This window comes from Pristiophorus japonicus, chromosome 2 (genome assembly GCF_044704955.1).
Source record: "Pristiophorus japonicus isolate sPriJap1 chromosome 2, sPriJap1.hap1, whole genome shotgun sequence".
NCBI classification, from domain to species: Eukaryota; Metazoa; Chordata; class Chondrichthyes; family Pristiophoridae; genus Pristiophorus; species Pristiophorus japonicus.
Genome location: NC_091978.1, coordinates 249,926,615 through 249,941,208, shown reverse-complemented (window position 1 = coordinate 249,941,208; position 14,594 = coordinate 249,926,615). Strand labels below are relative to the sequence as shown.

General features: G+C 48.4%; 1 long non-coding RNA gene across 1 annotated transcript; it reads right to left on the bottom strand.

The window, feature by feature from the left end:
- Positions 1-7,643: 7,643 nt before the first annotated feature.
- On the bottom strand, positions 7,644-14,352 carry LOC139233656 (uncharacterized). Its single transcript, XR_011588195.1, has 3 exons — positions 14,232-14,352; positions 13,978-14,082; positions 7,644-7,810 (listed from the first exon to the last, which is right to left on the bottom strand). It is a non-coding gene; the product is annotated as an uncharacterized lncRNA (long non-coding RNA).
- Positions 14,353-14,594: the final 242 nt, after the last annotated feature.

The window sequence follows — 14,594 nt, the reverse complement described above, 5'->3', positions numbered from 1 at the left end:
GACAAGGAATGTCTCAGAATTTTTCGGCTGAGCAGATAATTAATGGCTGGAATAGGTTCATTGTTACTTCTATTATGATACTTGCTTCTAAAAATGCGGCAGCTGTTAAAGGCCCATTTTGAGGAAAAATGGTGGCTGCCTCGCTTCCACCCGCTTCCAGTGGTTTCTGCGGCAGCTGCCATTTTGGGCAGGTTGGCAGTGCTGCCGCTGCTTGCAATTGCTGCAGAAATGGAAATGAGGCAGATCAGGATGTCAATGAATGTGCAACGCTCACTTGATGCACAATCTAGCATTTTCATCATCGCCGCACCACTTACTACCCTCGCTTAATCACAACCAGCTGACCAAGTGTTCAACAGTAGGAAGGAGCCTCCAGCAGTAATATTTAAAGGGATCATCATCAACCACTTGCAGTTGACATGGTTTCTCAATTTGATAGGCTCTGTGTAATTTTCTGCTGCTCTGTTTAACTTTCTGCAGCTCTTGCAGCATTCTAAACTTGTTTCAAGTTCTTGCGGTGACAGGGAGTTTTGCTGCAAGTAGAGAACACCTTCATTTTCATTTAAAGGTTTTTGCTCACATCACTTGCTCAAAGTCATGGGAGCTCTACTTGCAATCACCCTCCCATTCGAGTATCTTTGAGAGAGGGAGTAGAGGCAGCGAAGAACACGAGAAGGAGGATAGCCAGGAGGGCGCTCAACAGGAATCCTTTTCCACCTAGGGTCTTCCGAGAGCACTTCTCCTACCTCCACTTAAGCGAGGGCAGTGTATTCAGAGGCTCTGCATCACCAAGGAGGTGATCACAGAACTCTGCCCCCTCCTGGAACCAGACCTGCAGCCTGAGAGCAGGGTGACCACGGTGCTGTCAGTGGCTCTCAAGGTTACTATGGCCCTCAATTTTTTTCGCCAATGGCTCTTTCCAGTCTGCAGCAGTAGACATAGCTAACATCTCACAATTCGCTGCCAATTGCTGCATCTGAGAGGTCACAGAGGCTCAGTACACTAGGAGAAGGGACTACATTGTTTTCTCTCTGAATAGAGAGAAGATGAGCATGCCTGTATCTTTGCCAATATAGCGAGCTTCCCCATGGTTCAGAGTGTCATTGACTATACACATGTAGCTTTGCAGGCATCGGTTCTTCAACTGCAAAGGCTACTACTCACTTATAGTGCAGTCGTTGTGCGACCACGCCCAGTGCATCATGATGTTGAATGCCCACTATCCTGGCAGCAGTCATGATGCCTTCATCCTGTACCAGTCCGGTGTGCCAGCAATTTTCCAGCCACCATGTCAAACCCAAGGATGGCTGCTCGGTGACAAGGGCTATCCGCTCTGCACCTGGCTGATGACTCCCCTTTGCAACCCCACCACTCGGATCCAGCTCTCATATAATCACAGCCATGCAGCCACCAGGAACCTCATTGAGCAAACCATCGGGATACTAAAGCAACAGTTCCGCGTCCTTGACCGTTCAGGAGGAGCCCTCCACTACATGCCAGAGCTGGTGTCTCATTTTCTGGTGGTCTGCTACAAGCTTCGCAACTTGGCTATGATGAGGGCCTAGCCTTTGCCACCAGGATTTGTGGTACCACCTCAAGAGGAGCATGAGGAGGAAGAGGAAAAGGAACAATTTGAGGATGGGGACTAGGAGGGAGGGAGGATGCAGGTTGTAAATTCCCCTTCTTGTCTGTGAATGCCTCATCAGACTCCGATTCCAGTGAATGAAACCCCAGATCCCCATTGCTCGCCACTTCCCCAGCATAACATCCCTCTGTCACAGAACATCACAGCGTCCTCCTGGGCACAAAGCTGAAATGAGAGACACCACAAAACACACATTTCAAACAAAAATCATAAATTGATCAGAATTTAATCAACATTACAATATCAACTAATCACTCTTGTGCAATCCCTTAGTGCCTGTCATGCATGTGCCTTTTCTAGTGCTCCTATGCAGTGCTCCCCCAGTTGGAGAATAGATTATTGGACTGCTCTGACAACCTGCAAGCCCCTTTCGCCAATTGTAAACCCAGCAATGATGGCAGCAGTCTGAGCTTGCATGGCAGCAAGCTGAGCCTGCAGGAAAGCAGTCTGTGTTTCCACTGCAGCAGTGAGATGTTGGATCATATCCACCTGTGCTCCAAAGAAAGCCACGACATCGCCCGTCACATGTAGCATCATGGCTGGGTTGACAAGGTATCTCCTGGAATTGTCCATCATTTCCAACCTGGAAATCATGGGCTCCAAGCTCTGTGAAAAGCCCCATTCAATGTTGGAACCAGACTGCTTCATGTTCTTTAACATTCACAAGACGCTCTCTGGCAGGCTTGCCATTGCACATAGCATTTCCATGCCCATCACCCTTCTTCTGATGACTGCCCCATCGAGATCATCTGAGTCCTTTGCAGCAGAACTCACACATGAACTCACCCTCCGGGATGCTGGCCCCCGAGCGACCCTTTCCCTTTGGCCTTGCTGCAGCCCACTCGTTCCTGGCGCCTCACCATGTGCAGATCCCGCCTCTATACTACCCTCTTAATTCTGCGCAGTGCCATTTTCCGAGCTGGTGTCTACGAGTGTCAGATGCACTCTAGTGTATTTTCTTTTTCTCCTCCATCATTCTCCTCCACAACATCAGGGACAGACTGGACTGGTGGCACTTCTTGGGTACCTGAAAGCAAAAAGACACAAGGGTTGGGTTGTGGTGAGGGAAGCCGGGGTAGCAAGATATCCATACATACACCACCATCAGCTTGCAAGTGAGAAGAGATTGTGGGATGAGAGGGAAGTGGGATATGAGAAGAAGCATTAGGATTGACCATACCATCATTACCAGTAAGGACTTCAGCTGCTCCCGTTGCCATGGCCTCAGTCACTGCCCCACCAATGATGTCCAGCACATCTTCCTCCAGGTGACATAGGGTTTGTATAGCAGGTTCAGCGCCTCCCGTCTGCTGCGGCTTCCTCCTGTTTTGTGCCTCTTTGCCTGTTGGAGCAAGAGAAATGTGTTAGTGAGTGCGCTGCAGTGTGTTTCATTGATGTGCTTGCCATAGTTGAATAGCTGCCTGTGTGTGCAAAGTGTGAGATGTGGGTGCGAGTGTTGCAGCAGTGGTAAGTATGTGAGAGTGAGGTGAAGCTATGATTGTGAGGTGTGAGTGGTGATAGGTAGAGATTGCTGGTAGGTGAGTGACGGGGGTGTGGTGCATTTGAGCAGTGTGTGAGGCTTCTGGTGCAGATGGGGGATATGGCATTTATTGAAACCTTCACTCACCTTGACCAGCCGTGTGAGGTCATTAAACTTTTTTGCCGCTGGATCCACGTGCTTGGGACCAAAATGGTGGCTGTGAATGAGTTAGATATCTCCTCCCAGACCCTTCTGCAAGGAGCCTTGGATAGCTTCCTGCCACCCTGTGGGAACAGTACAGCCTGCCTTCTTTGAACAGCCACAATCAAAGCCTCCAGTGCAGCATCCAAAAACCTTCGTGCTCGCTCCCTGGGTTGCTGAGCCATGTCTTCAGCCAGACTGACAAAGAGGTGCTCCTGGAACAAAGCACCTCCCCTTGAAGTACTACAGAGAGCCTAGGCTGAACATTACTAGCTTTTAGACTGCACCTGATATTGGCCCACTGTTCAGCGTGAAGACAATCAGCAGCGTGTTTAGTGCTGGGATCATCGCTCCAATCATTATAATGAGCAGGTAGCTCGAATTTTGCAAGCTGCCTAGACCACTTTCAATGGGCACAGACAAATAGTGCTGGCCCTTAACATTGCCTTTTTTTGGGCCTAATCAAATTCTAGGCCCTGGTACCTTTAAGTAAAAACTGTAACAAAAATAGCCTGCTTCATGGAGAGGTCTGGAACCAACAATTCTTACTCTATTCTCTCCAGCAGAGCATTCTTAATATTAATCAGGCGCCAGGTAGTCTACCATATCTACATGCAATAAATTAAATGATGTCTCATAATAAAAGGGCATGGCACCTGTGTCAGACCTCAATTGAAGATGAGACTACAGCTATCATGAAGCATGAAGATGACTATGATCAAATAGCTATTGTTGAATAATGTGATACTGATTTTCAATGGCAAGCTAGTAATATAACAATACAGCATACCTTACTGTACTATAAACAACAAATATTTCAGAGTAATGCAACTTAGCTAACCCAAACAGATGGTACAGTGTCATTTTGGGCCAGATTTTGCTGCAGCAGAGCTTCTAATGGTATCTTCCATTAGTTAGACTAACCTCTGCACCCCTCGGCTCAAAAATATTTTGCCACTAAGTTGCTGAAAGTACGAACTAATAATGGTGCAGTAAGGGAAACAGGACATCTGGGACTTGAGTGAACAGGGCAGCCAATGAGGTTTAAGGATTGGGAAATAAACAGTGGAAGGACAGAGAAGAAGGATGAATTAAAGAGGATGAATTCAATGATAAATCAGGTACAGAAAGAGAAAAAAAGAGAGGGAAGGTTGGATTAAGAGAGAGAGAAAAAGGGACTGAGAGGAAAGTAAAAACAAAAATGTAAAAATTGTGAATCTGCCAAATTAAAAAATCTCCCAATGGAATTCACCGCCTGAAGGAAGGAATCTTCACACAGAATAGTTAATTTTTAGTGTCAGTGTGGTTGATTGGCAGTCATTAACAATTATCATGCTTGTAATTTTAGCCCTAAATATCTGCCACAAACCTGGCGCACTTACTGTCTTTTTTGCTAAATCACCGCCGCTATGTCAATCTGGGCGGCAGTGGGCGGGAGCTCTCAATCTTGGCGACAAAGGCTCTTGCCGCCTAAGTGCCACCGAGGATAGAGTCAGGCCCAGGGAGGGTGGAAGACCTGCAAGTAAACTTCATAGAAAAAAAAAACACCTTCAGGGGACCCCATCCAGGTAAGTTGCTGTAAAAAAAACATTTTAAATATTTTCACTAACCTTTTTTCCCCTTCTTCTTACCTACCATCAGGGTTAGAACAGCCTCCACTCAGCGGTCCTCCCTCCTGCTGGTGCCAACTGCTGCCGACTCCCGCCCGCACCAATCTGGCATCTTGCTGGGCGGGAGGCCACTTGTGCTACTTAGCCGCCAGAGGACATCAGCCGGCGATTCCTGGCGAGGGTTGTAAATCTGTGGAATTCGTTGCCTCAGAGAACTGTGGAAGCTGGGTCATTGAATAAATTTAAGACAGAAATACAGTTTCTTAAACGATAAGGGGATAAGGGGTTATGGGGAGCGGGCAGGGAAGTGGAGTTGAGCCCAAGATAAGATCAGCCATAATCTTGTTGAATGGCGGAGCAGGCTCGAGGTGCCAAATGGCCTGCTCCTGCCCGTTTTCCTTATGTTTTCTTATGTTCTTATGTTAAAAGATACATCTGGAATGCAGATGGGAGATTTGGTTGTGGTGGTATTCCCAATTTTCAAGGAAAATTGAGAGCACTGCAAATTGAACATGCAGCTTTTCCCACAGATTTACCAATCCTATTGAATGAGGATAATCCTTACCTTGCAAAAGTTTATCATGTATGTATTTATGATGTTTTTATTTGCAAGACCCATCTCATAAATTTTAATATGTTGATTTACAGCAGTCACAGATAAAAACAGATAAAACATCCGCAGGTCAGCACGCCATGGCATAAGTATTGAAGTGCACATGGTTTGGACCTCCAATGCTGACCTTGCCAACATTCACAGAGTGAAGGAGAGGACCCTTCATTTTTCTACCATGGTAGAGCGCCATGGCAACAAGGTAGGAGAGTATAGCTCATGTGACTTGGAATAGTGGCAAGTCCACAACCCTGGCCTGCATCTGCTGAGTTCGCAGGTCTCATCAGGCATAGAAACATAGAAACATAGAAAATAGGTGCAGGAGTAGGCCATTCGGCCCTTCGAGTCTGCACTGCCATTCAATAAGATCATGGCTGATCATTCCCCTCAGTACCCCTTTCCTGCTTTCTCGCCATACCCCTTGATACCTGTGATAACCTATCCTAATATCTCTTTATGTGGCTCAGTGTCCATTTTTGTTTGATAACGCTCCTGTGAAGGACCTTGGGAAGTTTCACTACATTAAAAGTGCTATATAAATTCAAGTTGTTGTTGTTGTTGATCTCATTTGCAACCTTTCCAGCATCATATGCAGAATGGAATGGGAGATGCCAGAACAAAACAGAACACAGTAAGGTCAATGATGTAACCTCATATATGAGCAGTAAGAGTATTGTTTGAGATTGATGTATTTTATTTAATTAAATCATTATTGCATTTAATTTTTCAAAGTATAAGAATAAAAACAACAACAACAAGTTGTATTTATATAGCGCCTTTAATGCAGTAAAATGTCCCAAGGCGCTTCACATGAGTATTATGAGATAAAAATTTGACATCAAGCTGCATAAGTAGAAATTAGAGCAGGTCACCAAAAGCTTGGTAAAGAGGTATGTCTTAAGGAGCGTCTGGAAGGAGGAAAGTGAGGTAGAGAGGCAGAGGTTTAGCCAGGGAGTTCCAGAGCTTGGGCCAAGGCAACAGAAGGCATGGCCACCAATGCTTGAGCAAATATAATCAGGGATGCTCCAAAGGGTAGACTTAGAGGAGCGCAGACATCTCGGGAGTTGTGGGGCTGTAGGAGATTACAGAGTTAGGGAGGGGTGAAGGCGTGGAGGGTTTTGAAAATGAGGATGAGAATTTTGAAATTGAGGTCTTACTTAACCGGAAACCAATGTAGATCAGCGAGTACAGGGGTGATGAGTGAGCAGAACTTGGTGCGTTAGGACACGGGCAGCTGAGTATTGGATCACCTTTATTTATGTAGGGTAGAATGTGGGAGGCAAGCCAGGAGTGTGTTGGAATAGTCAAGTCTAGAGGTAACAAAGATGTGGATGAGGGCTTCAGCAGCGGATGAGCTGAAGCAAGGGTGGAGATGGCCAATGTCTTTGTTATACTGCTGATATGTGGTCGAAAGCTCAGTTCAGGGTCAAATATGAAACCAAGATTGGGAACAGTCTGGTTCATCCTCAGATAGAAATTGTGGAGAGGGATGGAGTCAGTGGCTAGGAAACAGAGTTTGTTGCGAGAACCGAAAACAATGGCTTCTGCCTTCCTAATATTCAATTGGAGAAAATTTCTGCTCATCCAGAACTGGATGTCGGATAATCAGTCTGATAATTTAATGACCGTGGAGGGAACTGCTGTACGATTCATTTCTGTCAATAAGGAGGTCATTAGAACTACTGTTTTTCATACATATAATTAACTCACCAGTCAGATTGTATGCTATTAATTTAATTTTCATTTTAAATATTTTTTTTGCCCAATTCTGCTAGAGCTTATCGCCATTGGCTATCAGAAGGCCTTAACAGTCCTTACCGAGATGCTTCTCTAGAGTTAGGGGAAATTTTTGTAAGTACTTTTTGGCATAAGAGCAGATTCTGGGCAGCAATATTAGGAGAAATTTTAACACCTTCCATCTGGTGGAAAATGGACGGAATTGGTGTTCAAACCCATACACTACACTTAACAAAGCAAAATATGGTGGATGCTGGAAATCTGAAATAAAAACAGAAAATGCTAGAAATATTCAGCAGGTCAGTCAGCATCTGTGGAGTGAGAAACAAAGTACACTTACCACTCTTTATCACTGCGCGGCCGTTTTAATGCCGTTGTTTTCTTGGACAGTTGTTGCGTCTCCCTGACTGAAGCAGGAGCCTCATGAGTACATGTAAATCAGGGTCCTGCGATGTACATAGGACCTGAAGCCACTTTAATGGTCCACTGGGTGAAACTTGCGCCACAGACACAGCACTTAGTAAAATCTGCAGGGAAGAGATCGCAAAGTTTCTGTTTAAAGAATGCACTCAGTCGAGAATATTTCATGGATTTTATGGGGTCACCCTGTGCAGATATGTGGAAAAAGCTGGTTTTGTTAAAGCTCCAGAGACTGCATGGCAGTTAGATGTGACAAAAGAACTGTCAGTCATCCATTGACAAAAGAGCTGTCAGCCAGGAAGGGGGGCCACTGACAAAGCCACTCTAATATGCAAACGTACTTCTCACCTCCATCTCAGAAGGAAAGCAGAACAATGAACCCACTAGCCTGGCCAGCCAAAGAGGAGCCGTGTTTTTCCCAACACAAAGACTGAGAGAACTGCCCAGATTAAGGGCCATCAGGCCAATACACATGGTTGGACGGCCCATCACTGACTAAGTACCCGTGCTTAGGAACAAAGGGATTTTAAAGATTGACGGGAAAGATAGGGGTAGCAAGACTCCCATAAAGACAGGGTCTTTCCACTTTATTTTTAGCTTGGAGCTTGGAGTGAAGTTTAGAGCTTGCAGCTTGTATCTAGAGAGAGCTCTCTCTCCCTCTCGCTCTCGCTCCACCAAGACGTACCAGAGGAAGAGGTCGCAGTACCACTGAAGAAGCCACCGAGACTGAAAACCAGCAGGTAGTGACTTCCTACAGCTGAGCTGAGCAAGGAAACCGGCTGCATGTGGTGGTGAGCATGGTCGCGAGTGTCCCAAGCTAAGTGAGACTAAGGGCTTAAGGTTTTCTCAGAAGTGAAGCTTTTCAGGGCTATTCTAGGGAGGAAACTTCGACTGGGTATTCCACCAGGGAATTACTGCATGTTACGAGGTCTCATTTCTGTACTGTATGTATGTTGTTTGTAACCTGGATTTTATTCTTCACAGAGACAGTGATTTTGTTTAATAGTGCATGTTTTAGCCACTGTATGTTAGACCAAATAAATATAAGTACGATTTTTCACCGGAGCCTTCCTGTCCATGACTCATTTCATTTACACTCTGAATAATAATTCCCGGGTCTAGAACTTTCGTAAGGCGGAGACGATTCGAACCGCTCGTTTGGGTTTGGAAAGCATTTGCGAACACAGAAGGGTAAGGACACGTGGCAACAGCAGCCTAAATCTTCTTTATGGGCCCTTAAGGAGCACTCCTGCTCCTCATGGCCCCACAAGAATCATGTTTACACATACCTGTAAAGGCCCCCACTTCGTGCCCTTGTAAGCGGTTTTGACCCGAGTCCAATCAGCAGCTTCCAATGCAACAGAAGAAGTCAGCATCTCACATCACCCTGCGTCACTTCAGCTGTTACAAGCACGAGAACATTTTTTCTGGGTGATTTAGGTAGCGAGCTTGTGGACAGAGCACCAGATATTACCAATGAGGAAGAGCTAGTGGAGGTGATGCTAACGGAGCAGGAACATACTAGCTAGAGAGTCAGTACACACTCCTCTCAGCTGTAGAATGGGAACATCTGTTATTAGGCCTTGGGCTCCAAATTACAATGGACTGTCTTGTGCAGTTTCAACAAGTTGCAGGATTGGATTCAGAGAACCTTCTGGTATGGATTCACAAATCTCATAGCTGCCCTGTGTGTGTGTGTGTGTGTGTGTGTGTGTGTGTGCGGGGGGATGTGGGGGTTGGGGGGCGGGGGGATGCGGCAACAGAAGGAGCATGGCTAGAATAGTTACAGAAGAGACTGTTCCTTCTCAGGGCAATGTCACAATTCTGCAGCTCCGCTCAAATGATAGAAGTTGCACTATAAAGCAGGCCGTACGAGTCAGCCACTGCAGTAGCAAATGTGGTGGAACAAGTCGCAATGCTATCTCATGATGCACAAGGAGGTCCAGGGCCATCTCAATCTCAAGAGGTTCTCACTGATCCCCAGGAACCAACTGCCTCACTTTTCACTGGGCATGAACCTAGAAATAGCAGTGATAAAGGCTGTAGAAGAGATACATCTTACACTGTCACCAAGTATAGGCACCAGAGTAAAGGTAAAAGCACAGCAAAAACAGAGAGACAGAGCATTTACAGAAACATACTTTATTTCACTCTGTTCAAAGAATTTGGCCTCGGTTTTCATGAGCTGCAAGGTCCGCCCATTTGCTGCCCAAAGGATCGCCGATGGCCGCCGAGAGACTGGCGGTACTTTTCCTGAAAGACTCCTCTAAAAGAGGTGGCAGTAGCACCTGGTGGCAAAATAACGGCTTACACCGTGAATCTGGGTGGCAGCGGGTGTGAGCACTCAATTTCAGTGGCAAAGGAGCTTGCCGCCCACGTGCCACCGTGGATGCAGTTGGGCGCAGGGAGGGTGGAAGACCTGAAAAGTAAAAACATCACAAAAAAAAAAATCACCGGAGCACCTTCAGGGGACCCCATCCAGGTAAGTCGCGGTAAAAAATAAATTAAAAATGTTCACTAACCTTTTTTTGCAGGTCTTCATGCGTACCATCGAGGTAAGAACAGCCTCCACACAGCGGTCCTTCCTCCTGCTGGCGCCGACTCCCACCGCCTCCCGCCCGCACCAACCTGGCATCTCGGCAGGCGGGAGGCCACTTATGCGACTTGGCCACCAGAAGAAGTCAGCGGGCGGTTCCCGGCAGTGCTCCCCTCCTGCCCGCTCCAGCCCAAGTGGAAACTGGGAGCGAGAGGAAAACGGCAGGAAAACTCGGTGGCAGTCGGCGACAGCAGGTGATAAGGCCACCAATATGGGGGTCTTTACTTCAGACGGCGTAGAAATCAGATCAGAAAAATGAGCAAAAGTGGTAGTGGACTTAGTGCAGAGGACAATGTAGGTAGCAATACACTGCATAATGCACATGACTGTTTGTTAAATGAATGACTCAGGTATGCTGGTTATGCCTCCTCTATGAAATCCTGACATACGATCCAAGCTGCAAAGGTGTTTTACCAGCGGCATCCATGCTGTCATTTAGTTAGCAATCCTGTCCATGCATACACAGTGCTAGAAGTTCTGCCCTCCCCCACCCTGAGAACAACTGTGGAATTGTGTGATTCGGATTTTTAATGACAAACCCGCTATATAACAATACACCATACCCGGTTCTTGTGTTGAATATGTTAATGACCTAGAACCAGAAGCTGTGACAGGAACAGCTGTCCCAAATGCATTACCTCACACTTCAATCCTGAGAAGTATGAGGTAATGCATTTGGGGAGGGCTAACAAGGCAAGAGAATACACATTAATTTGTAGGACACTGAGAGTGTAGAGGAACAAAAGTCCTTGGAGTGCATGGCCACAGATCCTGAAGGTAGCAGACCAGGTAGATAAGGTGGTTCAGAAGGCATATGGAATGCTTGCCTTTATTAGCCGATGCATAGAATACATGAGCAGGGAGGTTATGCTTGAACTGTATAAAACACTAGTTAGGCCACAGCTAGAGTACTGCATGCAATTCTGGTCACCACATTGCAGGAAAAATGTGATTGCACTAGAGAGAGTACAGAGGAGATTTACGAGGATGTTGCCTGGACTGGAGAATTTTGGCTATGAGGAAAGATTGGATAGGCTGTGTTTGTTTTCTTTGGAACAGAGGAGGCTGAGGGGAGACCTTATTGAGGTGTATAAAATTATAAGGGGCCTAGATAGAGTGGATAGGAAGGACCTATTTCCCTTCGCAGAGGAATCAACAACCAAGGGGCATAGAGTTAAAGTAATTGGTAGGAGGTTTAGAGGGGATTTGAGGGGGAAATTTTCCACTCAGAATGTGTTGACCCCCTACACCATATACTGGTCCAGGAGCCTACAGAGGTTGAGGAACATCAGAAGGAACAGAGAGAATGCGATCAGCCAGCTGTTATCGGAGGGCCTAGCACAGACCTGGGGGAAGGAGGCCCCACTGTCAAAGGGTGTACTGACGTCAGTTTCATTCCTGGAGCTCAGTAATGAACAATGTTTGCGAAGGCTGCAATTAAGAAAGGACATCCTGAGGGAGCTGTGCAATCTCCTGCGGGCAGACCTGCAGCCTTAGACAAGGCTGAGAACAGCTCTCACCATTGAGACCAAGGTCACCATAGCTCTCAACTTTTACGCAATGGGCCCTTTCCAGTCTGCCACTGCAAACATATCCAAAATATCTCGATTCTCGCCCATCACTGCATCCGGCAGGTGACCGATGCTCTGTTTAAGAGAAGATTGGACTGCAATCTCCTTTCCGATGACCAGGGAGAAGCAGGTGGAGTGGTAGGCTGGATTTGTCAGGATTGCAAGGTTCCCCAGAGTGCAGGGTGTCATCGACTACACACAAGTTGGCCTGAGGGCATCAGTAAACCATCCAGAACTCTTTATGGACAGAAAAGGAATCCACTCCCTGAATGTGCAGCTGGTATGTAACCACCTGCATAGGATCCTGCCAGTTGATGCCAGGTATCCAGGCAGCAGCCACGATTCATTCATCCTGTGCCAGAGCAGTGTGCCCACTGTCTTCACCGGGCCAAACCACGATTGTGGATGGCTGTTTGGGGACAAGGGATAACCCCTGTCCACTTGGCTGCTGACTCCACTTCAGAACCCCAGGACAGTGGCTGAGCATGCCTACAACAAAGCTCATTCTGGCACCAGGTGCATCATCAAGCACTGCACCGGGATCCTCAAGCAGAGGTTCCGGTTTCTGGACCGCTCTGGTGACGCCTTGCAGTACTCTTCTGAATGGATCTCCATATCGTGGTGGTTGCTGCATGCTGCACAACCTGGCTCTCGTGAGGAGCCAGCTGCTGGAGGTCGATCCAGCAGTACCACCTGAGGAGGAGGCACAGCAGCAGCAGGAGGAGGCACAGGAGGAGGAGGAGGTGTAGGAGGAGGAGGTGCAGGAGGAGGAGGTGCAGGAGGAGGAGGAGGAGGAGGAAGAGGGGCGCAGGAAGAGGAGGCACAGGAGGAAGAGGAGGAGGAGGCGCAGGAGGAGCAGGAGGAGGCACAGAAGGAGGAGCAGGAGGAGGAAAAGGAGGAGGCACAGCAGGAGGAGGAGGTGCAGGAGGAGGAGGAGGAGGAGATGCAGGAGGAGGAGGAGGTGCAGGAGGAGGAGCAGGAGGAGGCACAGGAGGAGGAAGAGCAGGAGGAGGTGCAGGAGGAGGAGGAGGTGCAGCAGGTGCAGGAGGAGGAGGAGGAGGTGCAGGAGGAGGAGGAGGAGGTGCAGGAGGAGGAGGAGGAGCAGGATGAGGAGGGGGAGTAGCAGGAGGAGGAGGAGGTGCAGGAGGAGGGGGTGTGGGAGGAGGAGGAGGAGATGCCGGAGGAGGAGGAGGTGCAGGAGGAGGAGGTGCAGGAGGAGAAGGTGCAGGAGGAGGAGGAGAAGCAGGAGGAGGAGGGGGAGTAGCAGGAGGAGGAGGTGCAGGAGGAGGAGGAGGAGCAGGAGGAGGAGGAGGTGCAGGAGGAGGAGCAGGAGGAGGGGGGGAGTAGCAGGAGGAGGAGGAGGAGGAGGTACAGGAGGAGGAGGAGGAGGAGGAGGTGCGGGAGGAGGAGGTGCAGGAGGAGGAGGTGCAGGAGGAGGAGGAGGTATGGGAGGAGGAGGAGGAGATGCCGGAGGAGGAGGAGGAGGAGGTGCATGAGATGGGGGGGGAGGTATGGGAGGAGGAGGAGGAGATGCCGGAGGAGGCGGAGGAGGAGGAGGAGCAGGAGGAGGAGGAGGAGCAGGAGGAGGAGGAGGAGGAGGTGCAGGAGGAGGAGGAGGAGATGCCGGAGGAGGAGCAGGTGGAGGAGGAGGAGGTACAAGAGGTGCCGGAGGAGGTGCAGGAGGAGGAGCAAGTGGATGAGGCGGAGGTGCAGGAGGTGCCGCAGGAGGGGGAGGAGCAGAAGGAGGGGGAGGAGCAGGAGGAGGGGGAGGGGGAGGAGGTGCAAGAGGAGGAGCAGGAGGAGGAGGAGCTGCGGGAGACGGAACAGGATCCCCGTCACCAACCACCCAGGAGGTGCCGTTGCCATCCCAACCCTGCAAGGGAGGTGCAGTGATGTCTGATTGCTGATCAATTCAGATAATTTAATCCCCACTTGAACCTTCAGCTTCTATTTTCCATGGCCATCCCAATGAGTGCCTTCATACATAATTGCCCACCTTGAAATGATACACCTGCCCAGATATAGGTGCAAAAAAAATAAAGATTTATGACATCATCCAAATCAGTGCAAAAAACTAACACAACAAAAAGCAGTCCAAGAAACTTACACAATAACTTCATTTCTCACTTTTGTGCCTTTCTTGTCTTCAGGCCTGGCACTGATCTCACAGGTGGTGCCTTTCTGTCTGCTGTGCTGCCAATCCGCCTCTCATCTGCAAGCATAAATGGGAAAAGGGCTGCCGTAAGCGGGAGGTAGGGGATTGACACATGGAGGCTGCAACGAGCAGACTTTCAGAGGGAAAGGCACAGTAAGCGCTGGAGCATTCAGTGAGAGAGAGCATTAAAGGAGGGCTTCGTTTACCCACATCGACATCAGCAGTACTGGTGGCCACAGGGAAGGCAGCATGTCTGCCGATGAGCGCCTCGACCTTCTCCTCAAAGGGTGTGAGGATTTGGAGCTTGGCCCTCGGTTGTGTGCAGTTTTGGCCTGCAAAACATAGAATGGCTGGTCAGTGCCACTGTGATGACGCATCAGAAATGAGTTCACAAGTGTGTCCCTGACATGCAGCTGTAAGTGTGAGATGAGAGGGAGCCTCCATTGCGCAAACCCACACATATATATAGAGGCCTCAACAATGAAATGCTGCTTCAGTGATTATACAGTGAAGGTGGGAAATAAGAAAAGGATGAAGGAGAGGCTCACAGATGCAAGGTCAGCAGTTGG